General features: G+C 48.9%; 40 non-coding genes across 40 annotated transcripts; all 40 read right to left on the reverse strand.

Moving 5' to 3' along the window:
• Window positions 1-271: 271 nt before the first annotated feature.
• Window positions 272-357, reverse strand: TRNAY-GUA (transfer RNA tyrosine (anticodon GUA)). The gene is given in 2 exon segments: window positions 272-307; window positions 321-357. It is a non-coding gene; the product is annotated as a tRNA-Tyr (tRNA).
• Window positions 358-457: 100 nt separating this feature from the next.
• TRNAA-AGC (transfer RNA alanine (anticodon AGC)) lies at window positions 458-530 on the reverse strand. Its single transcript has one exon. It is a non-coding gene; the product is annotated as a tRNA-Ala (tRNA).
• A 687-nt stretch (window positions 531-1,217) lies between these two features.
• TRNAY-GUA (transfer RNA tyrosine (anticodon GUA)) lies at window positions 1,218-1,303 on the reverse strand. The gene is given in 2 exon segments: window positions 1,218-1,253; window positions 1,267-1,303. It is a non-coding gene; the product is annotated as a tRNA-Tyr (tRNA).
• Window positions 1,304-1,403: 100 nt separating this feature from the next.
• TRNAA-AGC (transfer RNA alanine (anticodon AGC)) lies at window positions 1,404-1,476 on the reverse strand. The gene has a single exon. It is a non-coding gene; the product is annotated as a tRNA-Ala (tRNA).
• Window positions 1,477-2,163: 687 nt separating this feature from the next.
• TRNAY-GUA (transfer RNA tyrosine (anticodon GUA)) lies at window positions 2,164-2,249 on the reverse strand. The gene is given in 2 exon segments: window positions 2,164-2,199; window positions 2,213-2,249. It is a non-coding gene; the product is annotated as a tRNA-Tyr (tRNA).
• Window positions 2,250-2,349: 100 nt separating this feature from the next.
• On the reverse strand, window positions 2,350-2,422 carry TRNAA-AGC (transfer RNA alanine (anticodon AGC)). Its single transcript has one exon. It is a non-coding gene; the product is annotated as a tRNA-Ala (tRNA).
• Window positions 2,423-3,109: 687 nt separating this feature from the next.
• On the reverse strand, window positions 3,110-3,195 carry TRNAY-GUA (transfer RNA tyrosine (anticodon GUA)). The gene is given in 2 exon segments: window positions 3,110-3,145; window positions 3,159-3,195. It is a non-coding gene; the product is annotated as a tRNA-Tyr (tRNA).
• Window positions 3,196-3,295: 100 nt separating this feature from the next.
• TRNAA-AGC (transfer RNA alanine (anticodon AGC)) lies at window positions 3,296-3,368 on the reverse strand. The gene has a single exon. It is a non-coding gene; the product is annotated as a tRNA-Ala (tRNA).
• Window positions 3,369-4,055: 687 nt separating this feature from the next.
• TRNAY-GUA (transfer RNA tyrosine (anticodon GUA)) lies at window positions 4,056-4,141 on the reverse strand. The gene is given in 2 exon segments: window positions 4,056-4,091; window positions 4,105-4,141. It is a non-coding gene; the product is annotated as a tRNA-Tyr (tRNA).
• Window positions 4,142-4,241: 100 nt separating this feature from the next.
• Window positions 4,242-4,314, reverse strand: TRNAA-AGC (transfer RNA alanine (anticodon AGC)). The gene has a single exon. It is a non-coding gene; the product is annotated as a tRNA-Ala (tRNA).
• A 687-nt stretch (window positions 4,315-5,001) lies between these two features.
• Window positions 5,002-5,087, reverse strand: TRNAY-GUA (transfer RNA tyrosine (anticodon GUA)). The gene is given in 2 exon segments: window positions 5,002-5,037; window positions 5,051-5,087. It is a non-coding gene; the product is annotated as a tRNA-Tyr (tRNA).
• Window positions 5,088-5,187: 100 nt separating this feature from the next.
• TRNAA-AGC (transfer RNA alanine (anticodon AGC)) lies at window positions 5,188-5,260 on the reverse strand. Its single transcript has one exon. It is a non-coding gene; the product is annotated as a tRNA-Ala (tRNA).
• A 687-nt stretch (window positions 5,261-5,947) lies between these two features.
• TRNAY-GUA (transfer RNA tyrosine (anticodon GUA)) lies at window positions 5,948-6,033 on the reverse strand. Its single transcript is given in 2 exon segments — window positions 5,948-5,983; window positions 5,997-6,033. It is a non-coding gene; the product is annotated as a tRNA-Tyr (tRNA).
• A 100-nt stretch (window positions 6,034-6,133) lies between these two features.
• Window positions 6,134-6,206, reverse strand: TRNAA-AGC (transfer RNA alanine (anticodon AGC)). Its single transcript has one exon. It is a non-coding gene; the product is annotated as a tRNA-Ala (tRNA).
• A 689-nt stretch (window positions 6,207-6,895) lies between these two features.
• Window positions 6,896-6,981, reverse strand: TRNAY-GUA (transfer RNA tyrosine (anticodon GUA)). Its single transcript is given in 2 exon segments — window positions 6,896-6,931; window positions 6,945-6,981. It is a non-coding gene; the product is annotated as a tRNA-Tyr (tRNA).
• Window positions 6,982-7,081: 100 nt separating this feature from the next.
• TRNAA-AGC (transfer RNA alanine (anticodon AGC)) lies at window positions 7,082-7,154 on the reverse strand. The gene has a single exon. It is a non-coding gene; the product is annotated as a tRNA-Ala (tRNA).
• A 687-nt stretch (window positions 7,155-7,841) lies between these two features.
• Window positions 7,842-7,927, reverse strand: TRNAY-GUA (transfer RNA tyrosine (anticodon GUA)). Its single transcript is given in 2 exon segments — window positions 7,842-7,877; window positions 7,891-7,927. It is a non-coding gene; the product is annotated as a tRNA-Tyr (tRNA).
• An 861-nt stretch (window positions 7,928-8,788) lies between these two features.
• On the reverse strand, window positions 8,789-8,874 carry TRNAY-GUA (transfer RNA tyrosine (anticodon GUA)). Its single transcript is given in 2 exon segments — window positions 8,789-8,824; window positions 8,838-8,874. It is a non-coding gene; the product is annotated as a tRNA-Tyr (tRNA).
• Window positions 8,875-8,974: 100 nt separating this feature from the next.
• TRNAA-AGC (transfer RNA alanine (anticodon AGC)) lies at window positions 8,975-9,047 on the reverse strand. Its single transcript has one exon. It is a non-coding gene; the product is annotated as a tRNA-Ala (tRNA).
• Window positions 9,048-9,734: 687 nt separating this feature from the next.
• On the reverse strand, window positions 9,735-9,820 carry TRNAY-GUA (transfer RNA tyrosine (anticodon GUA)). Its single transcript is given in 2 exon segments — window positions 9,735-9,770; window positions 9,784-9,820. It is a non-coding gene; the product is annotated as a tRNA-Tyr (tRNA).
• A 100-nt stretch (window positions 9,821-9,920) lies between these two features.
• On the reverse strand, window positions 9,921-9,993 carry TRNAA-AGC (transfer RNA alanine (anticodon AGC)). The gene has a single exon. It is a non-coding gene; the product is annotated as a tRNA-Ala (tRNA).
• Window positions 9,994-10,680: 687 nt separating this feature from the next.
• Window positions 10,681-10,766, reverse strand: TRNAY-GUA (transfer RNA tyrosine (anticodon GUA)). Its single transcript is given in 2 exon segments — window positions 10,681-10,716; window positions 10,730-10,766. It is a non-coding gene; the product is annotated as a tRNA-Tyr (tRNA).
• Window positions 10,767-10,866: 100 nt separating this feature from the next.
• Window positions 10,867-10,939, reverse strand: TRNAA-AGC (transfer RNA alanine (anticodon AGC)). The gene has a single exon. It is a non-coding gene; the product is annotated as a tRNA-Ala (tRNA).
• Window positions 10,940-11,626: 687 nt separating this feature from the next.
• Window positions 11,627-11,712, reverse strand: TRNAY-GUA (transfer RNA tyrosine (anticodon GUA)). The gene is given in 2 exon segments: window positions 11,627-11,662; window positions 11,676-11,712. It is a non-coding gene; the product is annotated as a tRNA-Tyr (tRNA).
• A 100-nt stretch (window positions 11,713-11,812) lies between these two features.
• TRNAA-AGC (transfer RNA alanine (anticodon AGC)) lies at window positions 11,813-11,885 on the reverse strand. Its single transcript has one exon. It is a non-coding gene; the product is annotated as a tRNA-Ala (tRNA).
• Window positions 11,886-12,573: 688 nt separating this feature from the next.
• TRNAY-GUA (transfer RNA tyrosine (anticodon GUA)) lies at window positions 12,574-12,659 on the reverse strand. The gene is given in 2 exon segments: window positions 12,574-12,609; window positions 12,623-12,659. It is a non-coding gene; the product is annotated as a tRNA-Tyr (tRNA).
• A 100-nt stretch (window positions 12,660-12,759) lies between these two features.
• On the reverse strand, window positions 12,760-12,832 carry TRNAA-AGC (transfer RNA alanine (anticodon AGC)). The gene has a single exon. It is a non-coding gene; the product is annotated as a tRNA-Ala (tRNA).
• A 698-nt stretch (window positions 12,833-13,530) lies between these two features.
• On the reverse strand, window positions 13,531-13,616 carry TRNAY-GUA (transfer RNA tyrosine (anticodon GUA)). The gene is given in 2 exon segments: window positions 13,531-13,566; window positions 13,580-13,616. It is a non-coding gene; the product is annotated as a tRNA-Tyr (tRNA).
• Window positions 13,617-13,716: 100 nt separating this feature from the next.
• On the reverse strand, window positions 13,717-13,789 carry TRNAA-AGC (transfer RNA alanine (anticodon AGC)). Its single transcript has one exon. It is a non-coding gene; the product is annotated as a tRNA-Ala (tRNA).
• A 688-nt stretch (window positions 13,790-14,477) lies between these two features.
• On the reverse strand, window positions 14,478-14,563 carry TRNAY-GUA (transfer RNA tyrosine (anticodon GUA)). Its single transcript is given in 2 exon segments — window positions 14,478-14,513; window positions 14,527-14,563. It is a non-coding gene; the product is annotated as a tRNA-Tyr (tRNA).
• A 100-nt stretch (window positions 14,564-14,663) lies between these two features.
• TRNAA-AGC (transfer RNA alanine (anticodon AGC)) lies at window positions 14,664-14,736 on the reverse strand. Its single transcript has one exon. It is a non-coding gene; the product is annotated as a tRNA-Ala (tRNA).
• Window positions 14,737-15,622: 886 nt separating this feature from the next.
• TRNAA-AGC (transfer RNA alanine (anticodon AGC)) lies at window positions 15,623-15,695 on the reverse strand. The gene has a single exon. It is a non-coding gene; the product is annotated as a tRNA-Ala (tRNA).
• Window positions 15,696-16,395: 700 nt separating this feature from the next.
• Window positions 16,396-16,481, reverse strand: TRNAY-GUA (transfer RNA tyrosine (anticodon GUA)). The gene is given in 2 exon segments: window positions 16,396-16,431; window positions 16,445-16,481. It is a non-coding gene; the product is annotated as a tRNA-Tyr (tRNA).
• A 100-nt stretch (window positions 16,482-16,581) lies between these two features.
• TRNAA-AGC (transfer RNA alanine (anticodon AGC)) lies at window positions 16,582-16,654 on the reverse strand. Its single transcript has one exon. It is a non-coding gene; the product is annotated as a tRNA-Ala (tRNA).
• Window positions 16,655-17,355: 701 nt separating this feature from the next.
• TRNAY-GUA (transfer RNA tyrosine (anticodon GUA)) lies at window positions 17,356-17,441 on the reverse strand. Its single transcript is given in 2 exon segments — window positions 17,356-17,391; window positions 17,405-17,441. It is a non-coding gene; the product is annotated as a tRNA-Tyr (tRNA).
• A 96-nt stretch (window positions 17,442-17,537) lies between these two features.
• On the reverse strand, window positions 17,538-17,610 carry TRNAA-AGC (transfer RNA alanine (anticodon AGC)). Its single transcript has one exon. It is a non-coding gene; the product is annotated as a tRNA-Ala (tRNA).
• Window positions 17,611-18,302: 692 nt separating this feature from the next.
• Window positions 18,303-18,388, reverse strand: TRNAY-GUA (transfer RNA tyrosine (anticodon GUA)). Its single transcript is given in 2 exon segments — window positions 18,303-18,338; window positions 18,352-18,388. It is a non-coding gene; the product is annotated as a tRNA-Tyr (tRNA).
• A 100-nt stretch (window positions 18,389-18,488) lies between these two features.
• TRNAA-AGC (transfer RNA alanine (anticodon AGC)) lies at window positions 18,489-18,561 on the reverse strand. The gene has a single exon. It is a non-coding gene; the product is annotated as a tRNA-Ala (tRNA).
• Window positions 18,562-19,262: 701 nt separating this feature from the next.
• TRNAY-GUA (transfer RNA tyrosine (anticodon GUA)) lies at window positions 19,263-19,348 on the reverse strand. The gene is given in 2 exon segments: window positions 19,263-19,298; window positions 19,312-19,348. It is a non-coding gene; the product is annotated as a tRNA-Tyr (tRNA).
• Window positions 19,349-19,444: 96 nt separating this feature from the next.
• TRNAA-AGC (transfer RNA alanine (anticodon AGC)) lies at window positions 19,445-19,517 on the reverse strand. Its single transcript has one exon. It is a non-coding gene; the product is annotated as a tRNA-Ala (tRNA).
• Between the last annotated feature and the right edge of the window lie 521 nt (window positions 19,518-20,038).

A 20,038-nucleotide genomic window follows, 5' to 3' on the forward strand; every position in this document is an offset into this window, starting at 1 on the left:
GCATTTTCACGATTGAGAAGTGGTGCGAATTCTATGGCGTTGGTGGTATAGTGGTGAGCATAGCTGCCTTCCAAGCAGTTGACCCGGGTTCGATTCCCGGCCAACGCATTGTTTCTCTTGTTTTGAAGTATTCTTGTTAACACTCTCTCCAGAGGCCAATGGTTGTGCGGTCAGGCTCAAAAAGAGTGCGGCCAGGAGGTATGCAGCTGCAAAGTCTGTGCAAGAGAGCCTCCAAGTTGAAGCATGCAAGGTTATCGGACACTCAAAAGCATCCTTCGAGCCGGAATCGAACCAGCGACCTAAGGATTGCTAACTAGCTACTACAGTCCTCCGCTCTACCAGCTGAGCTATCGAAGGTTTAGCCAGATATGCGTGCAGCTGCTTCCTAGGTTTTTGTGTCAGTGCCAACTAAAAAGAAGTTGGCCCTTCATTTGAAGGTAGTGCCAAGTGGAAGTTTTGGAGGATGCGGGCATCGATCCCGCTACCTCTCGCATGCTAAGCGAGCGCTCTACCATTTGAGCTAATCCCCCTCTACGGTTGCTGGCTTCTGGCACTCGGGTCACACCGCAGTCATGTTATTATGCCTAAACCAAGCTTTGACCATGGGAGAAGAAAGGTTTCTTTTTTTTTTTTTTAAGTGTGGATTTTTTGGTGCCTTGAAATATAAAGGACAGTGGAGTTTGCTGGGCTTTGGGTGGCCTGAAAGAACGAGACAGTGAATTTTTGGGGTACCTTTTTCCTGGGAGCATGAAAAATACAAAACTCTGCGCCTAGCAGAGGATGGTTTCGATCCATCGACCTCTGGGTTATGGGCCCAGCACGCTCCCGCTGCGCCACTCTGCTGCTGCTTAAACCTCTCTTACGAGAAGCCACATTACCTTCTGACTGTTGTCAAGCCACTAACGAAGCAGAAGAGTTGGCTTTAGTCACACTAGGGGTGAGAGTTGCATTTTCACGATTGAGAAGTGGTGCGAATTCTATGGCGTTGGTGGTATAGTGGTGAGCATAGCTGCCTTCCAAGCAGTTGACCCGGGTTCGATTCCCGGCCAACGCATTGTTTCTCTTGTTTTGAAGTATTCTTGTTAACACTCTCTCCAGAGGCCAATGGTTGTGCGGTCAGGCTCAAAAAGAGTGCGGCCAGGAGGTATGCAGCTGCAAAGTCTGTGCAAGAGAGCCTCCAAGTTGAAGCATGCAAGGTTATCGGACACTCAAAAGCATCCTTCGAGCCGGAATCGAACCAGCGACCTAAGGATTGCTAACTAGCTACTACAGTCCTCCGCTCTACCAGCTGAGCTATCGAAGGTTTAGCCAGATATGCGTGCAGCTGCTTCCTAGGTTTTTGTGTCAGTGCCAACTAAAAAGAAGTTGGCCCTTCATTTGAAGGTAGTGCCAAGTGGAAGTTTTGGAGGATGCGGGCATCGATCCCGCTACCTCTCGCATGCTAAGCGAGCGCTCTACCATTTGAGCTAATCCCCCTCTACGGTTGCTGGCTTCTGGCACTCGGGTCACACCGCAGTCATGTTATTATGCCTAAACCAAGCTTTGACCATGGGAGAAGAAAGGTTTCTTTTTTTTTTTTTTAAGTGTGGATTTTTTGGTGCCTTGAAATATAAAGGACAGTGGAGTTTGCTGGGCTTTGGGTGGCCTGAAAGAACGAGACAGTGAATTTTTGGGGTACCTTTTTCCTGGGAGCATGAAAAATACAAAACTCTGCGCCTAGCAGAGGATGGTTTCGATCCATCGACCTCTGGGTTATGGGCCCAGCACGCTCCCGCTGCGCCACTCTGCTGCTGCTTAAACCTCTCTTACGAGAAGCCACATTACCGTCTGACTGTTGTCAAGCCACTAACGAAGCAGAAGAGTTGGCTTTAGTCACACTAGGGGTGAGAGTTGCATTTTCACGATTGAGAAGTGGTGCGAATTCTATGGCGTTGGTGGTATAGTGGTGAGCATAGCTGCCTTCCAAGCAGTTGACCCGGGTTCGATTCCCGGCCAACGCATTGTTTCTCTTGTTTTGAAGTATTCTTGTTAACACTCTCTCCAGAGGCCAATGGTTGTGCGGTCAGGCTCAAAAAGAGTGCGGCCAGGAGGTATGCAGCTGCAAAGTCTGTGCAAGAGAGCCTCCAAGTTGAAGCATGCAAGGTTATCGGACACTCAAAAGCATCCTTCGAGCCGGAATCGAACCAGCGACCTAAGGATTGCTAACTAGCTACTACAGTCCTCCGCTCTACCAGCTGAGCTATCGAAGGTTTAGCCAGATATGCGTGCAGCTGCTTCCTAGGTTTTTGTGTCAGTGCCAACTAAAAAGAAGTTGGCCCTTCATTTGAAGGTAGTGCCAAGTGGAAGTTTTGGAGGATGCGGGCATCGATCCCGCTACCTCTCGCATGCTAAGCGAGCGCTCTACCATTTGAGCTAATCCCCCTCTACGGTTGCTGGCTTCTGGCACTCGGGTCACACCGCAGTCATGTTATTATGCCTAAACCAAGCTTTGACCATGGGAGAAGAAAGGTTTCTTTTTTTTTTTTTTAAGTGTGGATTTTTTGGTGCCTTGAAATATAAAGGACAGTGGAGTTTGCTGGGCTTTGGGTGGCCTGAAAGAACGAGACAGTGAATTTTTGGGGTACCTTTTTCCTGGGAGCATGAAAAATACAAAACTCTGCGCCTAGCAGAGGATGGTTTCGATCCATCGACCTCTGGGTTATGGGCCCAGCACGCTCCCGCTGCGCCACTCTGCTGCTGCTTAAACCTCTCTTACGAGAAGCCACATTACCTTCTGACTGTTGTCAAGCCACTAACGAAGCAGAAGAGTTGGCTTTAGTCACACTAGGGGTGAGAGTTGCATTTTCACGATTGAGAAGTGGTGCGAATTCTATGGCGTTGGTGGTATAGTGGTGAGCATAGCTGCCTTCCAAGCAGTTGACCCGGGTTCGATTCCCGGCCAACGCATTGTTTCTCTTCTTTTGAAGTATTCTTGTTAACACTCTCTCCAGAGGCCAATGGTTGTGCGGTCAGGCTCAAAAAGAGTGCGGCCAGGAGGTATGCAGCTGCAAAGTCTGTGCAAGAGAGCCTCCAAGTTGAAGCATGCAAGGTTATCGGACACTCAAAAGCATCCTTCGAGCCGGAATCGAACCAGCGACCTAAGGATTGCTAACTAGCTACTACAGTCCTCCGCTCTACCAGCTGAGCTATCGAAGGTTTAGCCAGATATGCGTGCAGCTGCTTCCTAGGTTTTTGTGTCAGTGCCAACTAAAAAGAAGTTGGCCCTTCATTTGAAGGTAGTGCCAAGTGGAAGTTTTGGAGGATGCGGGCATCGATCCCGCTACCTCTCGCATGCTAAGCGAGCGCTCTACCATTTGAGCTAATCCCCCTCTACGGTTGCTGGCTTCTGGCACTCGGGTCACACCGCAGTCATGTTATTATGCCTAAACCAAGCTTTGACCATGGGAGAAGAAAGGTTTCTTTTTTTTTTTTTTAAGTGTGGATTTTTTGGTGCCTTGAAATATAAAGGACAGTGGAGTTTGCTGGGCTTTGGGTGGCCTGAAAGAACGAGACAGTGAATTTTTGGGGTACCTTTTTCCTGGGAGCATGAAAAATACAAAACTCTGCGCCTAGCAGAGGATGGTTTCGATCCATCGACCTCTGGGTTATGGGCCCAGCACGCTCCCGCTGCGCCACTCTGCTGCTGCTTAAACCTCTCTTACGAGAAGCCACATTACCGTCTGACTGTTGTCAAGCCACTAACGAAGCAGAAGAGTTGGCTTTAGTCACACTAGGGGTGAGAGTTGCATTTTCACGATTGAGAAGTGGTGCGAATTCTATGGCGTTGGTGGTATAGTGGTGAGCATAGCTGCCTTCCAAGCAGTTGACCCGGGTTCGATTCCCGGCCAACGCATTGTTTCTCTTGTTTTGAAGTATTCTTGTTAACACTCTCTCCAGAGGCCAATGGTTGTGCGGTCAGGCTCAAAAAGAGTGCGGCCAGGAGGTATGCAGCTGCAAAGTCTGTGCAAGAGAGCCTCCAAGTTGAAGCATGCAAGGTTATCGGACACTCAAAAGCATCCTTCGAGCCGGAATCGAACCAGCGACCTAAGGATTGCTAACTAGCTACTACAGTCCTCCGCTCTACCAGCTGAGCTATCGAAGGTTTAGCCAGATATGCGTGCAGCTGCTTCCTAGGTTTTTGTGTCAGTGCCAACTAAAAAGAAGTTGGCCCTTCATTTGAAGGTAGTGCCAAGTGGAAGTTTTGGAGGATGCGGGCATCGATCCCGCTACCTCTCGCATGCTAAGCGAGCGCTCTACCATTTGAGCTAATCCCCCTCTACGGTTGCTGGCTTCTGGCACTCGGGTCACACCGCAGTCATGTTATTATGCCTAAACCAAGCTTTGACCATGGGAGAAGAAAGGTTTCTTTTTTTTTTTTTTAAGTGTGGATTTTTTGGTGCCTTGAAATATAAAGGACAGTGGAGTTTGCTGGGCTTTGGGTGGCCTGAAAGAACGAGACAGTGAATTTTTGGGGTACCTTTTTCCTGGGAGCATGAAAAATACAAAACTCTGCGCCTAGCAGAGGATGGTTTCGATCCATCGACCTCTGGGTTATGGGCCCAGCACGCTCCCGCTGCGCCACTCTGCTGCTGCTTAAACCTCTCTTACGAGAAGCCACATTACCTTCTGACTGTTGTCAAGCCACTAACGAAGCAGAAGAGTTGGCTTTAGTCACACTAGGGGTGAGAGTTGCATTTTCACGATTGAGAAGTGGTGCGAATTCTATGGCGTTGGTGGTATAGTGGTGAGCATAGCTGCCTTCCAAGCAGTTGACCCGGGTTCGATTCCCGGCCAACGCATTGTTTCTCTTGTTTTGAAGTATTCTTGTTAACACTCTCTCCAGAGGCCAATGGTTGTGCGGTCAGGCTCAAAAAGAGTGCGGCCAGGAGGTATGCAGCTGCAAAGTCTGTGCAAGAGAGCCTCCAAGTTGAAGCATGCAAGGTTATCGGACACTCAAAAGCATCCTTCGAGCCGGAATCGAACCAGCGACCTAAGGATTGCTAACTAGCTACTACAGTCCTCCGCTCTACCAGCTGAGCTATCGAAGGTTTAGCCAGATATGCGTGCAGCTGCTTCCTAGGTTTTTGTGTCAGTGCCAACTAAAAAGAAGTTGGCCCTTCATTTGAAGGTAGTGCCAAGTGGAAGTTTTGGAGGATGCGGGCATCGATCCCGCTACCTCTCGCATGCTAAGCGAGCGCTCTACCATTTGAGCTAATCCCCCTCTACGGTTGCTGGCTTCTGGCACTCGGGTCACACCGCAGTCATGTTATTATGCCTAAACCAAGCTTTGACCATGGGAGAAGAAAGGTTTCTTTTTTTTTTTTTTAAGTGTGGATTTTTTGGTGCCTTGAAATATAAAGGACAGTGGAGTTTGCTGGGCTTTGGGTGGCCTGAAAGAACGAGACAGTGAATTTTTGGGGTACCTTTTTCCTGGGAGCATGAAAAATACAAAACTCTGCGCCTAGCAGAGGATGGTTTCGATCCATCGACCTCTGGGTTATGGGCCCAGCACGCTCCCGCTGCGCCACTCTGCTGCTGCTTAAACCTCTCTTACGAGAAGCCACATTACCTTCTGACTGTTGTCAAGCCACTAACGAAGCAGAAGAGTTGGCTTTAGTCACACTAGGGGTGAGAGTTGCATTTTCACGATTGAGAAGTGGTGCGAATTCTATGGCGTTGGTGGTATAGTGGTGAGCATAGCTGCCTTCCAAGCAGTTGACCCGGGTTCGATTCCCGGCCAACGCATTGTTTCTCTTGTTTTGAAGTATTCTTGTTAACACTCTCTCCAGAGGCCAATGGTTGTGCGGTCAGGCTCAAAAAGAGTGCGGCCAGGAGGTATGCAGCTGCAAAGTCTGTGCAAGAGAGCCTCCAAGTTGAAGCATGCAAGGTTATCGGACACTCAAAAGCATCCTTCGAGCCGGAATCGAACCAGCGACCTAAGGATTGCTAACTAGCTACTACAGTCCTCCGCTCTACCAGCTGAGCTATCGAAGGTTTAGCCAGATATGCGTGCAGCTGCTTCCTAGGTTTTTGTGTCAGTGCCAACTAAAAAGAAGTTGGCCCTTCATTTGAAGGTAGTGCCAAGTGGAAGTTTTGGAGGATGCGGGCATCGATCCCGCTACCTCTCGCATGCTAAGCGAGCGCTCTACCATTTGAGCTAATCCCCCTCTACGGTTGCTGGCTTCTGGCACTCGGGTCACACCGCAGTCATGTTATTATGCCTAAACCAAGCTTTGACCATGGGAGAAGAAAGGTTTTTTTTTTTTTTTTTTTTAAGTGTGGATTTTTTGGTGCCTTGAAATATAAAGGACAGTGGAGTTTGCTGGGCTTTGGGTGGCCTGAAAGAACGAGACAGTGAATTTTTGGGGTACCTTTTTCCTGGGAGCATGAAAAATACAAAACTCTGCGCCTAGCAGAGGATGGTTTCGATCCATCGACCTCTGGGTTATGGGCCCAGCACGCTCCCGCTGCGCCACTCTGCTGCTGCTTAAACCTCTCTTACGAGAAGCCACATTACCGTCTGACTGTTGTCAAGCCACTAACGAAGCAGAAGAGTTGGCTTTAGTCACACTAGGGGTGAGAGTTGCATTTTCACGATTGAGAAGTGGTGCGAATTCTATGGCGTTGGTGGTATAGTGGTGAGCATAGCTGCCTTCCAAGCAGTTGACCCGGGTTCGATTCCCGGCCAACGCATTGTTTCTCTTGTTTTGAAGTATTCTTGTTAACACTCTCTCCAGAGGCCAATGGTTGTGCGGTCAGGCTCAAAAAGAGTGCGGCCAGGAGGTATGCAGCTGCAAAGTCTGTGCAAGAGAGCCTCCAAGTTGAAGCATGCAAGGTTATCGGACACTCAAAAGCATCCTTCGAGCCGGAATCGAACCAGCGACCTAAGGATTGCTAACTAGCTACTACAGTCCTCCGCTCTACCAGCTGAGCTATCGAAGGTTTAGCCAGATATGCGTGCAGCTGCTTCCTAGGTTTTTGTGTCAGTGCCAACTAAAAAGAAGTTGGCCCTTCATTTGAAGGTAGTGCCAAGTGGAAGTTTTGGAGGATGCGGGCATCGATCCCGCTACCTCTCGCATGCTAAGCGAGCGCTCTACCATTTGAGCTAATCCCCCTCTACGGTTGCTGGCTTCTGGCACTCGGGTCACACCGCAGTCATGTTATTATGCCTAAACCAAGCTTTGACCATGGGAGAAGAAAGGTTTTTTTTTTTTTTTTTTAAGTGTGGATTTTTTGGTGCCTTGAAATATAAAGGACAGTGGAGTTTGCTGGGCTTTGGGTGGCCTGAAAGAACGAGACAGTGAATTTTTGGGGTACCTTTTTCCTGGGAGCATGAAAAATACAAAACTCTGCGCCTAGCAGAGGATGGTTTCGATCCATCGACCTCTGGGTTATGGGCCCAGCACGCTCCCGCTGCGCCACTCTGCTGCTGCTTAAACCTCTCTTACGAGAAGCCACATTACCGTCTGACTGTTGTCAAGCCACTAACGAAGCAGAAGAGTTGGCTTTAGTCACACTAGGGGTGAGAGTTGCATTTTCACGATTGAGAAGTGGTGCGAATTCTATGGCGTTGGTGGTATAGTGGTGAGCATAGCTGCCTTCCAAGCAGTTGACCCGGGTTCGATTCCCGGCCAACGCATTGTTTCTCTTGTTTTGAAGTATTCTTGTTAACACTCTCTCCAGAGGCCAATGGTTGTGCGGTCAGGCTCAAAAAGAGTGCGGCCAGGAGGTATGCAGCTGCAAAGTCTGTGCAAGAGAGCCTCCAAGTTGAAGCATGCAAGGTTATCGGACACTCAAAAGCATCCTTCGAGCCGGAATCGAACCAGCGACCTAAGGATTGCTAACTAGCTACTACAGTCCTCCGCTCTACCAGCTGAGCTATCGAAGGTTTAGCCAGATATGCGTGCAGCTGCTTCCTAGGTTTTTGTGTCAGTGCCAACTAAAAAGAAGTTGGCCCTTCATTTGAAGGTAGTGCCAAGTGGAAGTTTTGGAGGATGCGGGCATCGATCCCGCTACCTCTCGCATGCTAAGCGAGCGCTCTAGCATTTGAGCTAATCCCCCTCTACGGTTGCTGGCTTCTGGCACTCGGGTCACACCGCAGTCATGTTATCATGCCTAAACCAAGCTTTGACCATGGGAGAAGAAAGGTTTCTTTTTTTTTTTTTTTAAGTGTGGATTTTTTGGTGCCTTGAAATATAAAGGACAGTGGAGTTTGCTGGGCTTTGGGTGGCCTGAAAGAACGAGACAGTGAATTTTTGGGGTACCTTTTTCCTGGGAGCATGAAAAATACAAAACTCTGCGCCTAGCAGAGGATGGTTTCGATCCATCGACCTCTGGGTTATGGGCCCAGCACGCTCCCGCTGCGCCACTCTGCTGCTGCTTAAACCTCTCTTACGAGAAGCCACATTACCGTCTGACTGTTGTCAAGCCACTAACGAAGCAGAAGAGTTGGCTTTAGTCACACTAGGGGTGAGAGTTGCATTTTCACGATTGAGAAGTGGTGCGAATTCTATGGCGTTGGTGGTATAGTGGTGAGCATAGCTGCCTTCCAAGCAGTTGACCCGGGTTCGATTCCCGGCCAACGCATTGTTTCTCTTGTTTTGAAGTATTCTTGTTAACACTCTCTCCAGAGGCCAATGGTTGTGCGGTCAGGCTCAAAAAGAGTGCGGCCAGGAGGTATGCAGCTGCAAAGTCTGTGCAAGAGAGCCTCCAAGTTGAAGCATGCAAGTTTATCGGACACTCAAAAGCATCCTTCGAGCCGGAATCGAACCAGCGACCTAAGGATTGCTAACTAGCTACTACAGTCCTCCGCTCTACCAGCTGAGCTATCGAAGGTTTAGCCAGATATGCGTGCAGCTGCTTCCTAGGTTTTTGTGTCAGTGCCAACTAAAAAGAAGTTGGCCCTTCATTTGAAGGTAGTGCCAAGTGGAAGTTTTGGAGGATGCGGGCATCGATCCCGCTACCTCTCGCATGCTAAGCGAGCGCTCTACCATTTGAGCTAATCCCCCTCTACGGTTGCTGGCTTCTGGCACTCGGGTCACACCGCAGTCATGTTATTATGCCTAAACCAAGCTTTGACCATGGGAGAAGAAAGGTTTCTTTTTTTTTTTTTTAAGTGTGGATTTTTTGGTGCCTTGAAATATAAAGGACAGTGGAGTTTGCTGGGCTTTGGGTGGCCTGAAAGAACGAGACAGTGAATTTTTGGGGTACCTTTTTCCTGGGAGCATGAAAAATACAAAACTCTGCGCCTAGCAGAGGATGGTTTCGATCCATCGACCTCTGGGTTATGGGCCCAGCACGCTCCCGCTGCGCCACTCTGCTGCTGCTTAAACCTCTCTTACGAGAAGCCACATTACCTTCTGACTGTTGTCAAGCCACTAACGAAGCAGAAGAGTTGGCTTTAGTCACACTAGGGGTGAGAGTTGCATTTTCACGATTGAGAAGTGGTGCGAATTCTATGGCGTTGGTGGTATAGTGGTGAGCATAGCTGCCTTCCAAGCAGTTGACCCGGGTTCGATTCCCGGCCAACGCATTGTTTCTCTCGTTTTGAAGTATTCTTGTTAACACTCTCTCCAGAGGCCAATGGTTGTGCGGTCAGGCTCAAAAAGAGTGCGGCCAGGAGGTATGCAGCTGCAAAGTCTGTGCAAGAGAGCCTCCAAGTTGAAGCATGCAAGGTTATCGGACACTCAAAAGCATCCTTCGAGCCGGAATCGAACCAGCGACCTAAGGATTGCTAACTAGCTACTACAGTCCTCCGCTCTACCAGCTGAGCTATCGAAGGTTTAGCCAGATATGCGTGCAGCTGCTTCCTAGGTTTTTGTGTCAGTGCCAACTAAAAAGAAGTTGGCCCTTCATTTGAAGGTAGTGCCAAGTGGAAGTTTTGGAGGATGCGGGCATCGATCCCGCTACCTCTCGCATGCTAAGCGAGCGCTCTACCATTTGAGCTAATCCCCCTCTACGGTTGCTGGCTTCTGGCACTCGGGTCACACCGCAGTCATGTTATTATGCCTAAACCAAGCTTTGACCATGGGAGAAGAAAGGTTTTTTTTTTTTTTTTTTAAGTGTGGATTTTTTGGTGCCTTGAAATATAAAGGACAGTGGAGTTTGCTGGGCTTTGGGTGGCCTGAAAGAACGAGACAGTGAATTTTTGGGGTACCTTTTTCCTGGGAGCATGAAAAATACAAAACTCTGCGCCTAGCAGAGGATGGTTTCGATCCATCGACCTCTGGGTTATGGGCCCAGCACGCTCCCGCTGCGCCACTCTGCTGCTGCTTAAACCTCTCTTACGAGAAGCCACATTACCGTCTGACTGTTGTCAAGCCACTAACGAAGCAGAAGAGTTGGCTTTAGTCACACTAGGGGTGAGAGTTGCATTTTCACGATTGAGAAGTGGTGCGAATTCTATGGCGTTGGTGGTATAGTGGTGAGCATAGCTGCCTTCCAAGCAGTTGACCCGGGTTCGATTCCCGGCCAACGCATTGTTTCTCTTGTTTTGAAGTATTCTTGTTAACACTCTCTCCAGAGGCCAATGGTTGTGCGGTCAGGCTCAAAAAGAGTGCGGCCAGGAGGTATGCAGCTGCAAAGTCTGTGCAAGAGAGCCTCCAAGTTGAAGCATGCAAGGTTATCGGACACTCAAAAGCATCCTTCGAGCCGGAATCGAACCAGCGACCTAAGGATTGCTAACTAGCTACTACAGTCCTCCGCTCTACCAGCTGAGCTATCGAAGGTTTAGCCAGATATGCGTGCAGCTGCTTCCTAGGTTTTTGTGTCAGTGCCAACTAAAAAGAAGTTGGCCCTTCATTTGAAGGTAGTGCCAAGTGGAAGTTTTGGAGGATGCGGGCATCGATCCCGCTACCTCTCGCATGCTAAGCGAGCGCTCTACCATTTGAGCTAATCCCCCTCTACGGTTGCTGGCTTCTGGCACTCGGGTCACACCGCAGTCATGTTATTATGCCTAAACCAAGCTTTGACCATGGGAGAAGAAAGGTTTTTTTTTTTTTTTTTTAAGTGTGGATTTTTTGGTGCCTTGAAATATAAAGGACAGTGGAGTTTGCTGGGCTTTGGGTGGCCTGAAAGAACGAGACAGTGAATTTTTGGGGTACCTTTTTCCTGGGAGCATGAAAAATACAAAACTCTGCGCCTAGCAGAGGATGGTTTCGATCCATCGACCTCTGGGTTATGGGCCCAGCACGCTCCCGCTGCGCCACTCTGCTGCTGCTTAAACCTCTCTTACGAGAAGCCACATTACCGTCTGACTGTTGTCAAGCCACTAACGAAGCAGAAGAGTTGGCTTTAGTCACACTAGGGGTGAGAGTTGCATTTTCACGATTGAGAAGTGGTGCGAATTCTATGGCGTTGGTGGTATAGTGGTGAGCATAGCTGCCTTCCAAGCAGTTGACCCGGGTTCGATTCCCGGCCAACGCATTGTTTCTCTTGTTTTGAAGTATTCTTGTTAACACTCTCTCCAGAGGCCAATGGTTGTGCGGTCAGGCTCAAAAAGAGTGCGGCCAGGAGGTATGCAGCTGCAAAGTCTGTGCAAGAGAGCCTCCAAGTTGAAGCATGCAAGGTTATCGGACACTCAAAAGCATCCTTCGAGCCGGAATCGAACCAGCGACCTAAGGATTGCTAACTAGCTACTACAGTCCTCCGCTCTACCAGCTGAGCTATCGAAGGTTTAGCCAGATATGCGTGCAGCTGCTTCCTAGGTTTTTGTGTCAGTGCCAACTAAAAAGAAGTTGGCCCTTCATTTGAAGGTAGTGCCAAGTGGAAGTTTTGGAGGATGCGGGCATCGATCCCGCTACCTCTCGCATGCTAAGCGAGCGCTCTACCATTTGAGCTAATCCCCCTCTACGGTTGCTGGCTTCTGGCACTCGGGTCACACCGCAGTCATGTTATCATGCCTAAACCAAGCTTTGACCATGGGAGAAGAAAGGTTTCTTTTTTTTTTTTTTTAAGTGTGGATTTTTTGGTGCCTTGAAATATAAAGGACAGTGGAGTTTGCTGGGCTTTGGGTGGCCTGAAAGAACGAGACAGTGAATTTTTGGGGTACCTTTTTCCTGGGAGCATGAAAAATACAAAACTCTGCGCCTAGCAGAGGATGGTTTCGATCCATCGACCTCTGGGTTATGGGCCCAGCACGCTCCCGCTGCGCCACTCTGCTGCTGCTTAAACCTCTCTTACGAGAAGCCACATTACCGTCTGACTGTTGTCAAGCCACTAACGAAGCAGAAGAGTTGGCTTTAGTCACACTAGGGGTGAGAGTTGCATTTTCACGATTGAGAAGTGGTGCGAATTCTATGGCGTTGGTGGTATAGTGGTGAGCATAGCTGCCTTCCAAGCAGTTGACCCGGGTTCGATTCCCGGCCAACGCATTGTTTCTCTTGTTTTGAAGTATTCTTGTTAACACTCTCTCCAGAGGCCAATGGTTGTGCGGTCAGGCTCAAAAAGAGTGCGGCCAGGAGGTATGCAGCTGCAAAGTCTGTGCAAGAGAGCCTCCAAGTTGAAGCATGCAAGGTTATCGGACACTCAAAAGCATCCTTCGAGCCGGAATCGAACCAGCGACCTAAGGATTGCTAACTAGCTACTACAGTCCTCCGCTCTACCAGCTGAGCTATCGAAGGTTTAGCCAGATATGCGTGCAGCTGCTTCCTAGGTTTTTGTGTCAGTGCCAACTAAAAAGAAGTTGGCCCTTCATTTGAAGGTAGTGCCAAGTGGAAGTTTTGGAGGATGCGGGCATCGATCCCGCTACCTCTCGCATGCTAAGCGAGCGCTCTACCATTTGAGCTAATCCCCCTCTACGGTTGCTGGCTTCTGGCACTCGGGTCACACCGCAGTCATGTTATTATGCCTAAACCAAGCTTTGACCATGGGAGAAGAAAGGTTTCTTTTTTTTTTTTTTTTTTTTTTTTTAAGTGTGGATTTTTTGGTGCCTTGAAATATAAAGGACAGTGGAGTTTGCTGGGCTTTGGGTGGCCTGAAAGAACGAGACAGTGAATTTTTGGGGTACCTTTTTCCTGGGAGCATGAAAAATACAAAACTCTGCGCCTAGCAGAGGATGGTTTCGATCCATCGACCTCTGGGTTATGGGCCCAGCACGCTCCCGCTGCGCCACTCTGCTGCTGCTTAAACCTCTCTTACGAGAAGCCACATTACCGTCTGACTGTTGTCAAGCCACTAACGAAGCAGAAGAGTTGGCTTTAGTCACACTAGGGGTGAGAGTTGCATTTTCACGATTGAGAAGTGGTGCGAATTCTATGGCGTTGGTGGTATAGTGGTGAGCATAGCTGCCTTCCAAGCAGTTGACCCGGGTTCGATTCCCGGCCAACGCATTGTTTCTCTTGTTTTGAAGTATTCTTGTTAACACTCTCTCCAGAGGCCAATGGTTGTGCGGTCAGGCTCAAAAAGAGTGCGGCCAGGAGGTATGCAGCTGCAAAGTCTGTGCAAGAGAGCCTCCAAGTTGAAGCATGCAAGGTTATCGGACACTCAAAAGCATCCTTCGAGCCGGAATCGAACCAGCGACCTAAGGATTGCTAACTAGCTACTACAGTCCTCCGCTCTACCAGCTGAGCTATCGAAGGTTTAGCCAGATATGCGTGCAGCTGCTTCCTAGGTTTTTGTGTCAGTGCCAACTAAAAAGAAGTTGGCCCTTCATTTGAAGGTAGTGCCAAGTGGAAGTTTTGGAGGATGCGGGCATCGATCCCGCTACCTCTCGCATGCTAAGCGAGCGCTCTACCATTTGAGCTAATCCCCCTCTACGGTTGCTGGCTTCTGGCACTCGGGTCACACCGCAGTCATGTTATCATGCCTAAACCAAGCTTTGACCATGGGAGAAGAAAGGTTTCTTTTTTTTTTTTTTTAAGTGTGGATTTTTTGGTGCCTTGAAATATAAAGGACAGTGGAGTTTGCTGGGCTTTGGGTGGCCTGAAAGAACGAGACAGTGAATTTTTGGGGTACCTTTTTCCTGGGAGCATGAAAAATACAAAACTCTGCGCCTAGCAGAGGATGGTTTCGATCCATCGACCTCTGGGTTATGGGCCCAGCACGCTCCCGCTGCGCCACTCTGCTGCTGCTTAAACCTCTCTTACGAGAAGCCACATTACCGTCTGACTGTTGTCAAGCCACTAACGAAGCAGAAGAGTTGGCTTTAGTCACACTAGGGGTGAGAGTTGCATTTTCACGATTGAGAAGTGGTGCGAATTCTATGGCGTTGGTGGTATAGTGGTGAGCATAGCTGCCTTCCAAGCAGTTGACCCGGGTTCGATTCCCGGCCAACGCATTGTTTCTCTTGTTTTGAAGTATTCTTGTTAACACTCTCTCCAGAGGCCAATGGTTGTGCGGTCAGGCTCAAAAAGAGTGCGGCCAGGAGGTATGCAGCTGCAAAGTCTGTGCAAGAGAGCCTCCAAGTTGAAGCATGCAAGGTTATCGGACACTCAAAAGCATCCTTCGAGCCGGAATCGAACCAGCGACCTAAGGATTGCTAACTAGCTACTACAGTCCTCCGCTCTACCAGCTGAGCTATCGAAGGTTTAGCCAGATATGCGTGCAGCTGCTTCCTAGGTTTTTGTGTCAGTGCCAACTAAAAAGAAGTTGGCCCTTCATTTGAAGGTAGTGCCAAGTGGAAGTTTTGGAGGATGCGGGCATCGATCCCGCTACCTCTCGCATGCTAAGCGAGCGCTCTACCATTTGAGCTAATCCCCCTCTACGGTTGCTGGCTTCTGGCACTCGGGTCACACCGCAGTCATGTTATTATGCCTAAACCAAGCTTTGACCATGGGAGAAGAAAGGTTTCTTTTTTTTTTTTTTTTTTTTTTTTTTAAGTGTGGATTTTTTGGTGCCTTGAAATATAAAGGACAGTGGAGTTTGCTGGGCTTTGGGTGGCCTGAAAGAACGAGACAGTGAATTTTTGGGGTACCTTTTTCCTGGGAGCATGAAAAATACAAAACTCTGCGCCTAGCAGAGGATGGTTTCGATCCATCGACCTCTGGGTTATGGGCCCAGCACGCTCCCGCTGCGCCACTCTGCTGCTGCTTAAACCTCTCTTACGAGAAGCCACATTACCGTCTGACTGTTGTCAAGCCACTAACGAAGCAGAAGAGTTGGCTTTAGTCACACTAGGGGTGAGAGTTGCATTTTCACGATTGAGAAGTGGTGCGAATTCTATGGCGTTGGTGGTATAGTGGTGAGCATAGCTGCCTTCCAAGCAGTTGACCCGGGTTCGATTCCCGGCCAACGCATTGTTTCTCTTGTTTTGAAGTATTCTTGTTAACACTCTCTCCAGAGGCCAATGGTTGTGCGGTCAGGCTCAAAAAGAGTGCGGCCAGGAGGTATGCAGCTGCAAAGTCTGTGCAAGAGAGCCTCCAAGTTGAAGCATGCAAGGTTATCGGACACTCAAAAGCATCCTTCGAGCCGGAATACGAACCAGCGACCTAAGGATTGCTAACTAGCTACTACAGTCCTCCGCTCTACCAGCTGAGCTATCGAAGGTTTAGCCAGATATGCGTGCAGCTGCTTCCTAGGTTTTTGTGTCAGTGCCAACTAAAAAGAAGTTGGCCCTTCATTTGAAGGTAGTGCCAAGTGGAAGTTTTGGAGGATGCGGGCATCGATCCCGCTACCTCTCGCATGCTAAGCGAGCGCTCTACCATTTGAGCTAATCCCCCTCTACGGTTGCTGGCTTCTGGCACTCGGGTCACACCGCAGTCATGTTATTATGCCTAAACCAAGCTTTGACCATGGGAGAAGAAAGGTTTCTTTTTTTTTTTTTTTTTTTTTTTTTTTAAGTGTGGATTTTTTGGTGCCTTGAAATATAAAGGACAGTGGAGTTTGCTGGGCTTTGGGTGGCCTGAAAGAACGAGACAGTGAATTTTTGGGGTACCTTTTTCCTGGGAGCATGAAAAATACAAAACTCTGCGCCTAGCAGAGGATGGTTTCGATCCATCGACCTCTGGGTTATGGGCCCAGCACGCTCCCGCTGCGCCACTCTGCTGCTGCTTAAACCTCTCTTACGAGAAGCCACATTACCGTCTGACTGTTGTCAAGCCACTAACGAAGCAGAAGAGTTGGCTTTAGTCACACTAGGGGTGAGAGTTGCATTTTCACGATTGAGAAGTGGTGCGAATTCTATGGCGTTGGTGGTATAGTGGTGAGCATAGCTGCCTTCCAAGCAGTTGACCCGGGTTCGATTCCCGGCCAACGCATTGTTTCTCTTGTTTTGAAGTATTCTTGTTAACACTCTCTCCAGAGGCCAATGGTTGTGCGGTCAGGCTCAAAAAGAGTGCGGCCAGGAGGTATGCAGCTGCAAAGTCTGTGCAAGAGAGCCTCCAAGTTGAAGCATGCAAGGTTATCGGACACTCAAAAGCATCCTTCGAGCCGGAATCGAACCAGCGACCTAAGGATTGCTAACTAGCTACTACAGTCCTCCGCTCTACCAGCTGAGCTATCGAAGGTTTAGCCAGATATGCGTGCAGCTGCTTCCTAGGTTTTTGTGTCAGTGCCAACTAAAAAGAAGTTGGCCCTTCATTTGAAGGTAGTGCCAAGTGGAAGTTTTGGAGGATGCGGGCATCGATCCCGCTACCTCTCGCATGCTAAGCGAGCGCTCTACCATTTGAGCTAATCCCCCTCTACGGTTGCTGGCTTCTGGCACTCGGGTCACACCGCAGTCATGTTATTATGCCTAAACCAAGCTTTGACCATGGGAGAAGAAAGGTTTCTTTTTTTTTTTTTTTTTTTTTTTTTTTTAAGTGTGGATTTTTTGGTGCCTTGAAATATAAAGGACAGTGGAGTTTGCTGGGCTTTGGGTGGCCTGAAAGAACGAGACAGTGAATTTTTGGGGTACCTTTTTCCTGGGAGCATGAAAAATACAAAACTCTGCGCCTAGCAGAGGATGGTTTCGATCCATCGACCTCTGGGTTATGGGCCCAGCATGCTCCCGCTGCGCCACTCTGCTGCTGCTTAAACCTCTCTTACGAGAAGCCACATTACCGTCTGACTGTTGTCAAGCCACTAACGAAGCAGAAGAGTTGGCTTTAGTCACACTAGGGGTGAGAGTTGCATTTTCACGATTGAGAAGTGGTGCGAATTCTATGGCGTTGGTGGTATAGTGGTGAGCATAGCTGCCTTCCAAGCAGTTGACCCGGGTTCGATTCCCGGCCAACGCATTGTTTCTCTTGTTTTGAAGTATTCTTGTTAACACTCTCTCCAGAGGCCAATGGTTGTGCGGTCAGGCTCAAAAAGAGTGCGGCCAGGAGGTATGCAGCTGCAAAGTCTGTGCAAGAGAGCCTCCAAGTTGAAGCATGCAAGGTTATCGGACACTCAAAAGCATCCTTCGAGCCGGAATCGAACCAGCGACCTAAGGATTGCTAACTAGCTACTACAGTCCTCCGCTCTACCAGCTGAGCTATCGAAGGTTTAGCCAGATATGCGTGCAGCTGCTTCCTAGGTTTTTGTGTCAGTGCCAACTAAAAAGAAGTTGGCCCTTCATTTGAAGGGCCAAGTGGAAGTTTTGGAGGATGCGGGCATCGATCCCGCTACCTCTCGCATGCTAAGCGAGCGCTCTACCATTTGAGCTAATCCCCCTCTACGGTTGCTGGCTTCTGGCACTCGGGTCACACCGCAGTCATGTTATTATGCCTAAACCAAGCTTTGACCATGGGAGAAGAAAGGTTTCTTTTTTTTTTTTTTTTTTTAAGTGTGGATTTTTTGGTGCCTTGAAATATAAAGGACAGTGGAGTTTGCTGGGCTTTGGGTGGCCTGAAAGAACGAGACAGTGAATTTTTGGGGTACCTTTTTCCTGGGAGCATGAAAAATACAAAACTCTGCGCCTAGCAGAGGATGGTTTCGATCCATCGACCTCTGGGTTATGGGCCCAGCACGCTCCCGCTGCGCCACTCTGCTGCTGCTTAAACCTCTCTTACGAGAAGCCACATTACCGTCTGACTGTTGTCAAGCCACTAACGAAGCAGAAGAGTTGGCTTTAGTCACACTAGGGGTGAGAGTTGCATTTTCACGATTGAGAAGTGGTGCGAATTCTATGGCGTTGGTGGTATAGTGGTGAGCATAGCTGCCTTCCAAGCAGTTGACCCGGGTTCGATTCCCGGCCAACGCATTGTTTCTCTTGTTTTGAAGTATTCTTGTTAACACTCTCTCCAGAGGCCAATGGTTGTGCGGTCAGGCTCAAAAAGAGTGCGGCCAGGAGGTATGCAGCTGCAAAGTCTGTGCAAGAGAGCCTCCAAGTTGAAGCATGCAAGGTTATCGGACACTCAAAAGCATCCTTCGAGCCGGAATCGAACCAGCGACCTAAGGATTGCTAACTAGCTACTACAGTCCTCCGCTCTACCAGCTGAGCTATCGAAGGTTTAGCCAGATATGCGTGCAGCTGCTTCCTAGGTTTTTGTGTCAGTGCCAACTAAAAAGAAGTTGGCCCTTCATTTGAAGGTAGTGCCAAGTGGAAGTTTTGGAGGATGCGGGCATCGATCCCGCTACCTCTCGCATGCTAAGCGAGCGCTCTACCATTTGAGCTAATCCCCCTCTACGGTTGCTGGCTTCTGGCACTCGGGTCACACCGCAGTCATGTTATTATGCCTAAACCAAGCTTTGACCATGGGAGAAGAAAGGTTTCTTTTTTTTTTTTTTTTTTTTTTTTTTTTAAGTGTGGATTTTTTGGTGCCTTGAAATATAAAGGACAGTGGAGTTTGCTGGGCTTTGGGTGGCCTGAAAGAACGAGACAGTGAATTTTTGGGGTACCTTTTTCCTGGGAGCATGAAAAATACAAAACTCTGCGCCTAGCAGAGGATGGTTTCGATCCATCGACCTCTGGGTTATGGGCCCAGCATGCTCCCGCTGCGCCACTCTGCTGCTGCTTAAACCTCTCTTACGAGAAGCCACATTACCGTCTGACTGTTGTCAAGCCACTAACGAAGCAGAAGAGTTGGCTTTAGTCACACTAGGGGTGAGAGTTGCATTTTCACGATTGAGAAGTGGTGCGAATTCTATGGCGTTGGTGGTATAGTGGTGAGCATAGCTGCCTTCCAAGCAGTTGACCCGGGTTCGATTCCCGGCCAACGCATTGTTTCTCTTGTTTTGAAGTATTCTTGTTAACACTCTCTCCAGAGGCCAATGGTTGTGCGGTCAGGCTCAAAAAGAGTGCGGCCAGGAGGTATGCAGCTGCAAAGTCTGTGCAAGAGAGCCTCCAAGTTGAAGCATGCAAGGTTATCGGACACTCAAAAGCATCCTTCGAGCCGGAATCGAACCAGCGACCTAAGGATTGCTAACTAGCTACTACAGTCCTCCGCTCTACCAGCTGAGCTATCGAAGGTTTAGCCAGATATGCGTGCAGCTGCTTCCTAGGTTTTTGTGTCAGTGCCAACTAAAAAGAAGTTGGCCCTTCATTTGAAGGGCCAAGTGGAAGTTTTGGAGGATGCGGGCATCGATCCCGCTACCTCTCGCATGCTAAGCGAGCGCTCTACCATTTGAGCTAATCCCCCTCTACGGTTGCTGGCTTCTGGCACTCGGGTCACACCGCAGTCATGTTATTATGCCTAAACCAAGCTTTGACCATGGGAGAAGAAAGGTTTCTTTTTTTTTTTTTTTTTTTTAAGTGTGGATTTTTTGGTGCCTTGAAATATAAAGGACAGTGGAGTTTGCTGGGCTTTGGGTGGCCTGAAAGAACGAGACAGTGAATTTTTGGGGTACCTTTTTCCTGGGAGCATGAAAAATACAAAACTCTGCGCCTAGCAGAGGATGGTTTCGATCCATCGACCTCTGGGTTATGGGCCCAGCACGCTCCCGCTGCGCCACTCTGCTGCTGCTTAAACCTCTCTTACGAGAAGCCACATTACCGTCTGACTGTTGTCAAGCCACTAACGAAGCAGAAGAGTTGGCTTTAGTCACACTAGGGGTGAGAGTTGCATTTTCACGATTGAGAAGTGGTGCGAATTCTATGGCGTTGGTGGTATAGTGGTGAGCATAGCTGCCTTCCAAGCAGTTGACCCGGGTTCGATTCCCG

Source organism: Eleutherodactylus coqui, chromosome 1 (assembly GCF_035609145.1).
Source record: "Eleutherodactylus coqui strain aEleCoq1 chromosome 1, aEleCoq1.hap1, whole genome shotgun sequence".
In the NCBI taxonomy this organism is placed as follows: domain Eukaryota; kingdom Metazoa; phylum Chordata; class Amphibia; order Anura; family Eleutherodactylidae; genus Eleutherodactylus; species Eleutherodactylus coqui.